The sequence below is a fragment of the Malus domestica genome, chromosome 10 (assembly GCF_042453785.1).
Source record: "Malus domestica chromosome 10, GDT2T_hap1".
Classification (NCBI taxonomy): domain Eukaryota; kingdom Viridiplantae; phylum Streptophyta; class Magnoliopsida; order Rosales; family Rosaceae; genus Malus; species Malus domestica.
In genome coordinates, this window is record NC_091670.1 from 9,598,935 (window position 1) to 9,615,697 (window position 16,763).

The following is a 16,763-nucleotide window of genomic DNA, read 5'->3' on the forward strand; positions in this document are numbered from 1 at the left end:
CGCTTTCTCAACTTCGAGAGCTAGATCTCTTTGGATAAAGCTTGTCTGTAATCTTCACACGCAACATCAGCTTTCCAGATACCACAGACCACTTTTTCAAAGTGTTCTGACAGAGTTAAAACACGTGAAGCTGGCAGCTCCCACTACAGTGCTATGACCAAGAAGGGTAAAAGAATAGCATTACTACTTGTGTCAACATTGGAAGCCAATCATAACACGACACGTGTCAATGTCAGAACAAGGCTAGAAACTCTCTTCTATAAAAGGAGATCATTCTCCCAAAATATTTCCTAATGCCATTTGTACTAAATCATTCACTTGTACCCATTAAAGGAGAGCTTGAACGTATGTACTTGTGTAAACCCTTCACAATTAATGAGAACTCCTCTACTCCGTGGACGTAGCCAATCTGGGTGAACCACGTACATTTTGTGTTTGCTCTCCTGTCTCTATCCTTTTACATACTTATCCACACTATTGACCAGAGCAATCTAGTGAATGTCACAAACTTAATACTTTCTGTTGTACCAAAGTCCTCACTGATTTTATGCATCAACAATCCTTAAGTCCTTACCTTTTTACATTGGTAATGAATGAGTTAACAGGACATATTCAAGATTTTATTCCTTGGTGTATGCTTTACGCAGACGATATAGGGTTGATAGATGAAACTCAAGAAGGGATGAATGCGAAGCTTAACCTTTGGAGAGAGTGTTGGAATCTAAAGGTCTTCGCCTAAGCCGATCAAAGACAGAATATATGGAATACAAGCGGGATGGATGAAGTAAAAGAGTGCATTCGGCGTGTTATGTGACCGTCGTATGCCACTGAAGCTCAAGGGAAAATTTTATAGGACGACAATAAGGTTGGCGATGCTGTATGGCATAGAATGTTGGGCGGTGAAGCATTAACACGTACACAAAATGGGTGTAGCAGAGATGAGGATGCTTTGTTGGAGGTGTGGGTTCACGAGAAAGGATAAGATTAGGAATGAGTGGGTTGGACATGTGCAAAGAAGGCCTACTGACGCTCCAGTTCAAAGATGTGACTACGAGATAGAGGTTCAGGGTTGAAGGGGTAGAGGAAGACCTAGGAAAACTTTGGAAGAGACCCTAAGAAAAGACTTAGAGTACTTGGATCTAACGGAGGATATGACACAGAACCGAGCGCAATGGCGTTCTAGGATTCACATAGCCGACCCCACTTAGTGGGAAAAGGCTTTGTTGTTGTTGTTGTTGTTGTATGCATACAAAGACCGAAGCTCTCTTTCTCTTCAGTTCATCTTCCTCGTTTTACCGAAGCTCTCTTTCTTATAATGAAGTACAAAACATGAAATGCAAAATGATAAAAAGAACAATATAACCTAAATCTCGTTGTCATTTCTTGCATATTCATCTATTCAACGCTTCTTTGTCAAAGAGATAACCAGGTTAATGTACTAGCAATTCTCCATTTCCATGTGATGAAGGACAACTGCTTCGGACCGGCAAAACAAATCATCCATAGCAGCTTCTCCGAATTGTGTTGCCATAACAGGCTCTTCCACAGCTCTTATATCAGTGGCAAGTTTAGCCCTTGCCTTTTTACCAACGTCACTGTAAGCATGCTTCATATAAGAGTCCCAATCATTTTTGAAAGCTTCAACGCTTTGCAACCTAAAAGATCCTTCAGCCTCGTTTACATCTTCAACATCCTTTGTTGTTGATGCATAATATGGCAGATTGAATATCTCCAAATTTTCCTTCTCAATCAAACCTTGAAATTCATCAAACTAAATAATGTTTGTAATTAGTAAAGTAATTATTGAAGTCGTTGGGAAATTAGGGTTCCTTAAAGATTAGGGTTTGCTTTAGTCTTTTTTTTTAGTTTTCTTTATATATAGGATGTGTTGTAAAATCGACTGTGGGTGCAGTGGAATAAATGAAACAAGACACAAAATTTACGAGGTTCCTCTACAGTCAGTGTGACTGGAGTACGTCATCGGGGCAGCAGTGGTGCTTTCATTATAATTTGAAATAATAGGAGTACAAAGATAACTCTCTTTATATCTCCCCCTCATCTTCCTCTTCTTCCTCTTCTTTCCTCTCTCTCTCTTCCTTTCTTCCTTTTCCTTCTTTTCTCCCGTGAACCCTTCACATCTATCTATCTCTTTATTGTGTTTCATAAGGCTTGTTTTTATACAAGTAAATCACATGCTAAATAGTGGAAGGGCAACTTGCCCATTATTTGAGTGGACATCCATTTCTACAACACTCCTCCTTGGATGGCCACAAGTCTTCGATTGACTCGTTAAACTCTTGATCTGTTTTGGATGCTACCCCTGATGAGTATCTCCCCCTGATTTCAAATCATTTAGGTTGATCGTTGATTGTTCTGCTTTAGTCTCTTAGTAAGAAGAGTTGCTGAAAGAGTTGCTTTACTTGTTGTTAACTTTCCACAGGCTTTTTCTTGAACTGGGTTGTAGGACTTTCTGTTAGACTAGCATCCAAAGGTCTGAATTTACTCCTTTTATCTGGAGCGGAATTTGATTCAAGAGTAATGAACACTTGATCTTGAATCGGACTTGTGATTTCTTCAAGGACCTTCGAGGCTTGATCTTGAATGAAATTGGACCATGAGGAGCTTCATGTGGCAAGTGATCTTCAGTTTTGTCAGGGATGAATCAGCACGCGTTTGTTGCGCTTGTCTCCACATGCTTCAATGTATCATTTTCACTTTCCTTACTTGCTCCCCTTGCTTAAGTAGTATTTTCCCTGCTTTTCCCCCATGCATGTGTGGCATCTTCTCCGGCAGTATTTGCCCTCTGATGCCGGAGTGGAGTGCAACCCTTGCATTTGGATGGTTCATCACTTCTTGGTGACTGGAGACCCAGCTCCAACCGTTGAAGATGACTACTCGAGAGCAACACTAGGTAAGCAATCAGGAAATGTTCCAGGCAGTCGGTTCCTTACCGGGAGTTTGAGTAAAGGTTCCGACATATTGCTTTCTTTATCCTTGTCTTCGCAGACAAGAACAAGGACAAAGGAAAGGACAGGGAGATTGTATGATATGAGATAATCTTGCTCTGGTCCCTGAAGATATGTGATAATCTTGCTCTGGTGTGACATGTTTGAAGAGGTATTCTCGGAGAGGAAGAAAACTGAGTATTTCGAGATGCTATGTTGAAGATGCATTCTCGGAGATGAGGAAGAGTTAGGTATTCTTGCAGTGTTGCGGGTCTGCCTTGTTATGGAGAACAGAGGTCAACATATATAGAGATTTCTCAATAGCAAGTGGTGGTGCTGTGCTTTTACTCTTGTCAATAACTGTGGTGTAAATAGAACAGTAAGATTTACGCGTTTTCAACTTTGTCAGATATCTTTGACAAAGTTGCACGCGATATCTGAAAAAGCTGGGATTACGTCTGAAAAATGCCAACAAACTTTATTCAGGAAAATCTGGCTTTTGAAATTCGGAGAGCGGTGCCTCTTCGATCTTTGAACAAGTGGCTCTGCTGCCTCTTCTTTTATAGAGACATCAATTGTGTTCAAGAGTATGCTCAGAAAGTTGCTGCCTGTAGAAATTTCCTCTATCTTGCACTTCTGAAATTTTATTTGACCTCTGTTTTTCCTTCATCATTTCTGAAAAATGACTTGCCCATCTAACATTTGCTTAGATTTGAGTCTTAGGAATGATACAGACGAGCAACGTCAGGATAATATATGGCGCCCGTCCTTCTTATCTTCTAATGGTCCTCTTACGGTTGGGGACTCTGTGATGAAGAATAACATAACCGCTACTGTGGTAGCTAAGAATCTTCTCACTCCAAGGGATAACAAGATCCTTTCAGAACGGTCTGAAGAGTCGGCCGTTCAAGACTCCTTGGCTCTCAGTGTTCAGTGTGCTGGCTCTGTGTCCAATATGGGCCAACGCCTACTTGCTCAAACTCGCCAAGTTGAATTATTAATGGCAGAGGTGGCAAGTCTTAAACAAGATATCAGAGGGCTCAAGCACGAGAATAGGGTGTTACACGTGCTTGCAAATAGTTACTCTACGAGCATGAAAAGAAAGCTCGACCAACTGCAGGAATCTGAAAGTCGAATTCAAAGTGATCACCAGAGGTTTGTTGCTAGATTCCGAAAGCAACTGATGCCTTCCCCTTCTGGTGTTTTGCTAAGTACTGGGGTGCCACATGATCAATCTCCAGTGCCTCCCCTTTCTGGGGTACTTCCGAGTACTGAGGCTTCACATGAGCAACCTTTGTGAAGGCTCCATCCTGTTTGTTTGTTTTAACTCATGTGTATGTATATATCTGTAATTTCTTGGAGATATTAATAAATAAGCTTTATTTCATTCAATGTATTGTGCCAAATACAATAAAGCATATACTTTACTAAGATGTGGTACTTCTGGACCAAATATTAATTTATCTTTACCCTCACGAAGATAAATGATTATTCTTAGTGTCTTCATCATATGAGTATTCAACTCATAATCTTCAATCCATATGGTTCTTTTAATATCATAAATATCATGGATAAGATTCGTGTTGGTAGATTGTTCGATCTGCAGCTCGAGACAATAATTCCTTCAACACTTTATAATTTTTCTAGACTCTTCAGGAGTCCCAATTTAATATCATCAACTCTTCAAGAGTTCTAATTTAATGTCATTGACTCTTGCAAGAGATTTTAGTATGTTGCAACAATATCATACTGATAGTACTCACTAAGGCAATTTATATCATCCATTGATATTGAGTATATATTTTATGCTTTACCCTTCAGGGGCTTACTTCAAGCAATTTGAATCCTTCAAGGATTTTCTACACTTCATGACACATTTTCCTTTGGAATTTATACAGAGCAATTTGCTCCCATGTATACTTGAGGGATTTACTTATGGAGATATGATGTGGGCGACTCATAACCCTTCGTATATAATTCTCCATTTATATGAACTCGTTTACAAGAGTATAATTTCAGGTTTCAATTAGTAACCTTGTGTCATATTATGTGAGTGTATTACAAATGCCGATATGTAACCTCCTTGGTTCAACATCTTTTGGCTATTTGTATTGTATTCAAATATATATAGGTTCATTTGTCCACGTTCTTACAAAATTGTAATGGAATTGCCTTTCTCCATTTTGGCCAATAATTTTTCTTTTGTCGACGAACAAAAGAACGTGACTCAATATTAACACAGCTCATTGATGAATTTAGTAGCTACTTGTAAAAACCAAAATTACCATTGGTTATCATCAATCCGTGATCCCATATTCTCATGTGCATGCGCATGCATAAAAACTTTTCATTTCTTTGGATATTCATTGCCTCTTCAAGGGCATGACGCTATCTCTTCCAGGATAGTCATAATTTAGAGAATGTGGATCATAACCTCCTCTTGAGCTTTATAGAGCTTGGATTTTAATCTCCACTTTCGGGAGTTGAGTCTTTGGAACCTATACATCTATCATGCTACATGCATGAGACATCAATATTCCCATGTCTGTGGATTGTCCTATCTGGGACGTGTATCCATGCGGCGACTGTCATGCTTCTGGCATGCAACAGTTATGCTTCGGGAATGCAATAGTTCAGTAGTGCCATATTATTCTTCTTTCGAATAACTGAACCTTTTGAGTCTAAAAATCTGCCACGCTTCAGGCGTGCAACAGATAAATCATTTACTGTCTCATTATTTTATCCAATAGAGACATCAATTCTTGTAGACACATTTGCAGTAAGTATATATGATTTCATCACTTTCGTTGCATCATTCAATTATTCATATTTCATTTTCTCATTGATTGATTCGTGAATCAAAATAAAATAAATTCTCTTCGTTCTTCTGGAACGATCCTTTCTCGTCATTCTTCTGGAATGATATTTTCTCATTGTTTTTTTTTTGGAACGATATTTTCTCCCCCTAACAGCGGAAACATTGTCTTATAAAAATGACAGTCCGCAAACCAAGCGGTAAATATATCCCCAGTCAAGGGTTCTAAATATTGAATGATAGATGATGTTCAACATCAATGCCTAATCTACGATGATGCCTCATTTCAGTACGTTGTGGCAGTCTTACAGGCACATAGACAACACAACCAAAAACTTGTGAAAGTATAATGCTTGGCTGGTTCCCAAACACGAGTTGTACTGAGAAGTATTGATGGTTGGTAACATATCTCAATCGAATTAATAATGCATCATGTAAAGTTTACATGTTCCCATGTAGAAAATTGGCAATTTCGTTTTCATGAGCAGAGCGTTGGTAATTGATTTCACCCACTTAATAAATGCTTCTGCTAAACCGTTTTGAGTATGGACATGAGGAACTTCTGGTCCTTGTTTAATAGTCTGTGAACTGAGACTCTTATGTCCTTTATTATAGTTAAGTTGAGGCATTGCGGCACTTTAAACTTACGGTACTCATCAAGGAATTTCATGTCCTGATCTTCAGGATCAAAGGACTTCATGCCTAATCTTTCTGTATGATGGAACTTCGGGTCCAATCATTTTATATGATGAGGATCAAGAAACTGCAGGTTCTGATCTGATCAAGGAACTTTGGGTCTTATATATACTCATTGTAACAAAAGATAAGTTGCATTTAAATAAATAAAGCTTGTGACAAGGGCTTTAATTCAGCACCATTAAAACTTAAAGCAATAGGCGGTAAAACCGTCCATGGTAAATAAATTGCTTTAAAGTAAATAAAGCTTGTGACAAGGGCTTTGATTCAGCACCATTCACATAAATATCAAAGCTTTAAAACAAAGGGTAATAATTCTACCCACTGTAAATAAATTGCTTTAAATAAGTAGAACTTGTGACATGGGCTTTAAACCAACACCATGCACATAAATATGCCAAAACAGAAAATGCAATGACTAAGTCCTCATGTTTTGCTTTTTCATTTTCTTGGTCTGCCACTTCTTTTGTTTCATCCCTTTTATTTTTATTATTATTTCACAGTTCGAAGTCATTTTGGTTACTCAGTAAATAATAGTAACAATAAGTTCCAATTGGTGTTCCTCCTCTGGTGAGTTTCGAAAAAGTCGAAACGGTTCCCATAAGTTTTGGAGTCAAGAGTGTCTGCAACTTATGAGAAGATCAAACCGTTAGATTTAGTTCAAAATTTAGTATGATATGGATAAGAGGATACCAAACAACTTTCGTGAAGAAACAATTTCGATTTGAGCTACCGAAATGGAGTTTTGGTACTCATAAGGTGGCTGCCCAGTTTTCTGCGGAAATTGGAAACTAGTTTGGTATTTCAGACATCTGCGACGATCGCACCGTTAACATTTTCTGAAAGTTTGATATGTTGTAGATACTGAGCAGACGAACAACTTTCAAGAAGAAAGTATTTCAATCCGAGGTCCGCAAGTTGGAGTTCCGAGGCTATTTACATGGCTGTCAAATTCTCTTACAAATTTTGAGTCTTTTACTCTTTTACTTCTGCAAAGGATGATATACAGTCATATAACAATATATATAGTTGCTTCAAGAAAATCAATTGTACTGAGATTTGAAGATGAAATGAAATTTTTTTTCTTATCTATGAGATTCCAGCTGAAGAAGGTGAACATGATTTGTGGCGTTGTGCTTTCCACTGACATGAGAGCTTCTCATGCTGATAACGTGTTGTAAAATCGACCGTGGGTGCAGTGGAATAAATGAAATAAGACACAAAATTTACGAGGTTCCTCTACAGTCAGTGTGACTGGAGTACGTACTCGGGGCAGCAGTGGTGCTTTCATTATAATTTGAAATAATAGGAGTACAAAGATAACTCTCTTTATATCTCCCCCTCATCTTCCTCTTCTTCCTCTTCTTTCCTCTCTCTCTCTTCCTTTCTTCCTTTTCCTTCTTTTCTCCCGTGAACCCTTCACATCTATCTATCTCTTTGTTGTGTTTCATAAGGCTTGTTTTTATACAAGTAAATCACATGCTAAATAGTGGAAGGGCAACTTGCCCATTATTTGAGTGGACATCCATTTCTACAACAGGATGTGTTTTGTAACTTAGTAGAATAACGAATTAGTTAAAATGTAGCCCTCAGTTTATAATCGCATTCGCAATTTTATTTATTTGTTTTTCCATTGGTTCCATCTCAATTAGAGATATACTTAAATAAATATCTAATAATAAATGTTGTACTTTTTTTTAACAAATTTATATTGTAAGTACTAATAATTTTGTTTGCGATAGTGGCCATAAATTAATGTGGTTCATATTAAGTTGCTTTTATTTTGTTCCTACCTGGTACGTAGACATTTAGGATTGATAATCTGGACCACATATTACATCGAAAACCATATTATTGAGTTTGAGTCCGACAACTTCCCAAATGCAAAGTGGGTCATGGCTCTTTATGCTGCCCATTGTTGTGAGGGCCATACTTTATCCGGGGACCAGCTCTTCTGCTCGTGACCTCAAAAACACTGTGAAGTCCTTTTTGAATTGCTCAAAATACAGCTTATACACAGCATATGGGCTTGTTTTCGCTATACATATGTTCTTCTTGTTTAGTCCCTCTCCTTCCTTGGTCATCAAACCTTTTGGAGCCTACACAGTACGTTTTATCATACTAAATACCATGATTAATTAAACCACCTCGAAAAATATTAGTAAGTGTATGAGGGGTTAAAAAAAAAAAAAACAATTCACACCTCAGAGATCCACATAAGGGCATAATTAGAGAGAACAAAGTAGAGAGAATTGTTTGGAAAAAGCCTGCCATAGAAAGAACCAGGAATTGCAGTAATGAAACATGGCCCCAACTTCTGTTCTTTCTCAAGTTTCTTGTAGAACCCTGGCAATGACCTGAACACTGTTAGAATTAAGGAATATGACCTTGTTTCTCAGAAAGTGAATCAAGAAGAAAATGAAAGATTTCTCCAACCACAGATGAATGCAGAAAGAATGTTCAAACCAGAACTAACAAAGCTTTTCTTCATTCACACTCTGCACACAAGACATGTGCAAAGATATATCCGTAGAGAAGAGAGTCCACAATTCAATCTCTACCCTTCATGTAATCTACCCTATAAGATAGATACAAGTGGCAATATACACTACTAAAAACTAAGATTACATCTCAGCTGTCCAATTGGTCTATAATCCAATGGCTCACATTTAAACTTAGAAACATTAAGAAAAACACAGCACACACACTTATATTCCAACACTCCCTTCTAAGTGTTGTGCTGAAATTACTCCAAGCTTCTGTCTCAGAAGTTCAAATCGATCTCTGGCCAAAGCCTTAGTGAAAATGTCTGCAACCTGTTCCTCTGTCTTGCAGTACAGTAAGTCAATTTCTCCATCTTGTAGTGCATCACGAATGAAATGAAATCTCCTGTTTATATGTCTTGTCTTATAATGATGCACAGGATTTTTGGTTATGGCAATAGCGGATGTATTGTCACGTAAGATTGTAGTTGGCTCAACCTGTTCTTCACCAAAATCCGAGAGAACAAATCTCAACCAAATTGCTTGTGCTGTGGCCTCTGCTGCACTAACATATTCAGCTTCTGCAGTAGATAATGCAACACTACTCTGCTTGACTGATGCCCACGAAAACACTCCTGAACCAAGATTAAATGCATACCCAGATGTGCTCTTCATGTCATCCTCACTACCTGACCAATCACTGTCACAGTAGCCAATAAGCATTGCTTCATTTCCCTTCTCATATGCTATACCATAATCAAGTGTGCCTTGAATGTATCTCAGCACTCTCTTAGTTGTTCCCATATGTTTTCTAGTAGGACCATGCATGAATCTTGCAAACAAACTTGCTGCAAACATGATATCTGGCCTTGTTGCAGTCAAGTATAATAGGCTTCCAACCATCTGCCTATATAGACTCTCATCAGCTTGTTCACTACCATCCATTTTAGACAGTTTATCATTCACAGCCAGAGGAGTAGCAACAGATTTACAATCTTTGAAACCAAATTTGTCTAACAGTGTCTTTGCATATTTCTTCTGATGCAAGAAAATGCAATTATCAGTTTGTATCACACCAAGACCCAAGAAATGATGCAACAATCCAAGATCAATCATTTCATATTGTCTCATCATTGCAGTTTTGAACTCCATCAAGAATTCTTTAGAATTCCCAGTGTAGATTATATCATCCACATATAGTGAAACAATAAGTATTCCACCTTTAGTAATCTTCACATATAAAGTTGCTTCACTAGGACTTCTTTGAAAACCTGCCTTAGTGAAATAGGAATTAATTTCTTCATACCAAGCTCTTGGAGCTTGCTTAAGACCATAAAGTGCCTTCTTGAGTCTGTACACCACATCTTCCTTGTTTTTAATCACAAAACCAAGGGGTTGATCAACATAAACCTCTTCCTGCAATACTCCATTTAAAAATGCTGACTTCACATCTAACTGATAAAGTTTCCACCCTTTCTGTGCAGCCAAAGCAACCAAAGTCCTTATTGTATCAAGCCTAGCAACCGGTGCAAAGGTCTCATTGAAGTCTATACCAAGCTTTTGAGAGTAACCCTTTGCAACAAGTCTTGCTTTGTTTTTCTGAACCGAGCCATCAAGATTCAACTTAATTTTATAAATCCATTTGACACCAATTACTGGTTTATCAGATGGTCTATCAACTAGCTCCCAGGTATTATTCTTTTCTATCATTGCAATTTCACTCTCCATTGCTTTCTGCCATGCTTCATCCTTGAACTCTTCTTCAAATGTTTCAGGTTCAATTATACACAGATTGCATCTTTCATACACTTCTGCAATACTTTTATATTTCAGAGGTGTGTGATCAACATCCTGTGGACCTGAATTAGATCTAACAGGTATTTCTTCACTATCTTCTGGTATTTCAACATCATCTTCAGAGATCTCAGCTTGACTCAACCTTGTTCCTTCAATCTCATTTCCTTTCTCAGTGAGAGAATCAGTATATGGTATTGTAAGATTGCATTCCTTTTGTGCATTCCAGTCCCAACAAGCTTCCTCATTGAACACCACATCTCTGGAAATAATGACTTTTCCAGAGTCAATATTGTAAAGCTTGTAGCCTTTCTCACAACTTCCATATCCCAGAAACACACATTTTGTACTAGTCAAATCAAGCTTTTGTCTCTGCTGTTCTGGAATATGTGCATAGCACAGAGAACCAAACACTTTTAGATGTTTGATTCCTGGCTTTCTTCCACTATAAGCTTCAAATGGAGTTTTCTTGTCTAATGCCTTAGTTGGACACCTATTTAGAACATACACTGCAATGTTGACTGCCTCAGCCCAAAACTCCAGTGGTATATTCTTTTCAAACATCATACATCTAGCCATCTCCACAATAGTTCTGTTCTTCCTTTCAGCTACGCCATTCTGCTGTGGTGAGTATGCCACAGTGAGTTGCCTTTCCATTCCCACTTCTTCACAAAATCTATTAAACTCAATAGATGTGTATTCACCCCCTTGATCACTTCTCAGCTTTTTCAACTTATATCCACTTTGCAATTCAACAGTGGCCTTGAACTTCTTAAAAACATTGAATACATCTTATTTGTATCTTAAAAAATAGACCCAACACATCTGAGTACAATCATCTATGAAAGTGAGAAAATACCGATTTCCAGCTTTGGTAATGGTTTGCATTGGTCAACACACATCTGTGTGTACCAACTCCAATGGAACAGTAGCTCTACTTGTTGTCTCCCTTTGAAAAGAATCTCTGCAATGCTTCCCAAGAGTGCATCCCTCACACAGATTATTAATGATCTTGATTTCTGGCAATCCAAGTACCATTTCTTTCTCCTGTAGTAGCTTCAGACTGTTGACATTCAGATGCCCCATTCTTCTATGCCAGATCAATGTTGACTCATTTACACTTGCTTTTAATGCAAGATGCAAATCTCTTTGAAATTTCAAAGGAAAACTTCTGTTTCCTCTCATTGGCACCTTAGCAACCAAATTTGAAAGAAAGCAATCATCATAAATTTATGCTTTGTTATCTCCAAAAATAAGGAAATACCCGTGCTCCATCATCTGCCCTACACTTAGTAGATTCTCTTTGAGACCTGAGACAAGCATCACTTCATTGATATATCTCATTCCCATCTTTGTATCCATTACCAAGCTTCCTTTTCCTATAACATCAACCAACTGTCCAGTTCCCATTTCTACCTTGGCAGTTATGCTTCTGTCAATGTCAATCAGTACATCTTCTCTACCAGTCATGTGGTTACTACAACCACTATCCACATACCATACATCTTCAATAGACTTCTTGTCAACCGCATTACTTACATAGAACATAGTAGTTGTAGAAGGAACCTGAGCTGCAAAGTTTAGTTGCTGAACACCTTGAGCATTTTTCTTATTATTACAATCCCTTGCAATGTGACCAATTTTCCCACAACAATGACACTTAGGCTTGCCTTTAAGAAAACACTCTCCATAATGGTACTTATCACAGTGCTTGCAAGGATTTCTTCCCCCTTCTGCAGCTACAATTTGCTTTCCAGATTGGTAAACAGGCTTTTGATTCCAATTTTTGTATTTTGGCTTCCAATTCTTTTGGTATCGATTGCCTTGATTTCCAGAAGAATTGACAGGTTTGGGATTCACACTTAGACTCGCAAATGCTCTCTCAGTCTTGTTCTCATTATGTCTCTCCAACCTCTGTGCAAAACTTTTCAATGAGGCAACTACCTCTTGAACCTCAATCACATCTATATCCCTTGAGTGTTCAATCACAGAGCATATAGAATCATACGCAGAAGGTAAGCTAATTAATAATTTTTGCACAATCCTCTCTCTAGACAACTCTTCTCCATAACTTCTCATTTGATTTATCAGATCAAATAATTTTGTAAGATAAACAGAAATTGATTCATCATCTCTCATTCTGGTATACTCAAATTCTCTACGAAGACCTTGTAATTTAACACTTCTAACCTGTTTGTCTCCATGAAATTCTTGCATCAGAATATCCCAGGCTCCCTTAGAAGTTTCTTCGTGTGAGATCCGAGGAAAATTTTCATCGGAGACTGCTCCCTGAATCAATCCAAGCGCCTTGGCATCTTTCATGAGCTTCTCCGTGAGAGATGCAACTTCGCTCGATCCCTCTTTCTCCTTCTTCTTCAGATCTGAGTCAGCTCCCTTCGAATCTGAGCTCTCGATTCATTTTTCAACAAATTCCCATAGTCCATAAGACTTAAAAATGGTCTTCATCCTTATGCTTCAGAATTCATAATTCTCGCCGATTAAGATCGGTGCTCTCAGCTCACCTCCTCCAGATCCTGCCATATTAGACACAGATCTCGTAACTTCACAGATTCAATCTCCCAGTATTAAACGATTGAACCTGGCTCTGAGGCCATGTTAGAATTAAGGAATATGACCTTGTTTCTCAGAAAGTGAATCAAGAAGAAAATGAAAGATTTCTCCAACCACAGATGAATGCAGAAAGAATGTTCAAACCAGAACTAACAAAGCTTTTCTTCATTCACACTCTGCACACAAGACATGTGCAAAGATATATCCGTAGAGAAGAGAGTCCACAATTCAATCTCTACCCTTCATGTAATCTACCCTATAAGATAGATACAAGTGGCAATATACACTACTAAAAACTAAGATTACATCTCAGCTGTCCAATTGGTCTATAATCCAATGGCTCACATTTAAACTTAGAAACATTAAGAAAAACACAGCACACACACTTATATTCCAACAAACACAGTGTTGAAATCGTCCCTGGGAAGATCATTCAAGAAGGCTTGGAGTGAAGGAGATGGACGGTTTAGTTTTTGGAAAGTGGCATGGATGTTGTGTGTGATATCTGATACCGCCAAAAGGGTGTTGGGTCCGGAAGAGCATCCCAAGTCTGCTATTTTTAAACAGTAAGAGAAGAGTGTGCTGCAAAGCTGCTCTATGCTTGCCTTAACTATGGGCTTCACCATCGAAATCATAGCTCTCTGAAATAAATTTAGACAGCTGAATATTATTAAAATGTTCTTAATTTTATAAGAACAATTAGTTCCCGTGATATTAAAAAAAGCTCATTAAAATCGAATAGGATAAAATAGGAAAGTCTACACAGAGAAACAGATGCTGTCTAACTTGAAGTAGAGAGTTGGTTGCATAGCTTGTCTTCCCAATTCCTCCATTCATGTGAAGCACTTGCTCTACCTCCATTAGTTTGTGTTCTCAAATAATGCTTCTCAACACTCTTAATCCCGGTGCCTATTCTGCTATAAGAGTTGCATATTTATAGCAAAATACTTTCCTCATGCAGCTTACTTGTTATTAGGTATAGAGCAATTTTTTGTATACTTGAAACTCTGTCACGTGATATTATTAGTAGAGTCAAAACGTTTATTTTGTTTATATCATTTTATTTTAGAAGTAAAACATATCAATCATGTCGTCAATAACTCGTCATACACATTATACATAAGATATTATTAGTAGAGTCAAAACGTTTATTTTGTTTATATCATTTTATTTTAGAAGTAAAACATATCAATCATGTCGTCAATAACTCGTCATACACATTATACATAAAATAGTAATACAAGGTGATGATGTTCCCGCTCTTCTTGTAAGTAGTTTTAGTTCATCATGAATATAATATGGTAGTAGACAAATAACTTAAACTTAGTCTTCTGTAAATGTAGTTAAATAGTACGTAGCTATTTTACATACGGCTCCATGCGTCATACACGTGACATCATCTAGAAATCATAGGATAATCAAAATTCGTCTAACAAACACATGTTTGGCATCATTTCAGAATCTGCACCAATCAAGCTTGGTACATGTTGCACATTAAAAGTTGTCGTTCACTCTTGGAAGAATCTAAAAATTTGGAATTGTACGAGGACTTAAATAATTAAAATAGGAAAATGCATGTTAAAATGTACCTATAATGATGTTTAATTGTCAAAAAACAAAAATTATAACAAAATTTTCTTTTGTAATTTTCAAGTTGTTAAAAAAAAAACATGTAGACAGATGAAAAATGGGTAAACGGGTAAAAAAAAAAAAAGAGGATAAACTGGTTCAAAAACAGGTAAACGGGTAAATGGTTATGGTTAAATGGGTAAACGGTTATGGTTAAATGGGTATACGGTTATGGGTATGGTTAACCGTTTATAAACGGTTATGGGTATGGGTACAACCGTTTATACAATTACCCAACGAGTAAACGGTTATGCAGGTATGAATATAAATGGTTATGGGTAAATAACAGCGGTTACCAGCTCGCCATAACTGTTGCCCATCCTTACTCACAATTTTCAAATACTATTTCAATACTTTATTCTTCTCCATATGGAGGTATCTATAAGATTACAAAGGAGCAATACTAGGAATAAATCAAAATAATCCTTTGTCAACAAGACAAGGAAACCTAGACCAAATCAAATCATATCAAACCTAAGTAAATCATATAAAATCACTAATTAAATCATATCCCTAAAATACTTTCCTTTTTATTTTCCAACGTCCACCATTTATGTTGTTGGTCTTTTGGATAATATTGGTCCAACGTAAGGCAACATGCATGCTGTTCACCCTTGTCTGGGATCTCAATGAAGGGTTAAGTGGCTATATTCCCCCTCAACTTTTGAAGGAATTTTTTTACAGTAGTTCGAAGTATATGATATTTTGAATGTTTTAACCAATAGATTTTTATTTAAAAATACAACAACTAAAATCTAACTATTAAAGTACACCCGGAATATACCATTACCATGTTTAACATTTAGTGCGACGAACAAAAATTGGTCACGCAAAGCGTAATAGCGTCGCACAAACGTATGCGTGACAAAAATTTTGTTGCGCAAAATACCTCACATAAAGATCGTGAAGAAAGACTTTGAATGATGAACAAAAGCGTTGATCGCAGAAAATACGGCGCAACGGTTCCTCATTCGTCGCACCAAATTTTTAGGAACGAATATGTTCGTCGCACAAAATGCCAGGATACAAACCTGGGATGACTAATATTCATCTCTAAAAACTTTGCATGACGACATGTTGTTCTTGCGCGACGAAAGTGAATTATCGCAAAAAAATATGCATGACGAAGCTATTTGTCGCACAAAAAAAATTATATTTTTTGTTCTTGGTTTAATTTTGTATTACAACAACAACAACAACAAAGCCTTTTCCCACTAAGTGGGGTCGGCTATATGAATCCTAGAACGCCATTGCGCTCGGTTTTGTGTCATGTCCTCTGTTAGATCCAAGTACTCAAGTCTTTTCTTAGGGTCTCTTCCAAAGTTTTCCTAGGTCTTCCTCTACCCCTTCGGCCCTGAACCTCTGTCCCGTAGTCACATTTTCGAACCGGAGCGTCAGTAGGCCTTCTTTGCACATGTCCAAACCACCTGAACCGATTTTCTCTCATATTTCCTTCAATTTTGGCTACTCATCCTTTACCTCGGATATCCTCCTTCCCAATCTTATCCTTTCTCGTGTGCCCATACATCCCACGAAGCATCCTCATCTCCGCTACACCCATTTTGTGTACGTGTTGATGCTTCACCGCCTAACATTCTGTGCCATACAACATCGCTGACCTTATTGCTGTCCTATAAAATTTTCCCTTGAGCTTCAGTGGCCTACGACGGTCACCCAACACGCTGGATACACTCTTACACTTCATCCATCCAGCATTCTATGGTTGAGATCTCCATCTAATTCTCCGTTCTCTTGCAAGATAGATCCTAGGTAGCGAAAACGGTCACTTTTTATGATCTTCGCTAGATTGCTCCGGTCATTAGTGTGGAT

At 37.7% G+C, this 16,763-nt stretch overlaps 1 pseudogene; it reads right to left on the minus strand.

Annotated features, from left to right (window-relative positions):
- Positions 1–1,399: 1,399 nt before the first annotated feature.
- On the minus strand, positions 1,400–14,199 carry LOC103435173 (salicylate carboxymethyltransferase-like; annotated as a pseudogene).
- Between the last annotated feature and the right edge of the window lie 2,564 nt (positions 14,200–16,763).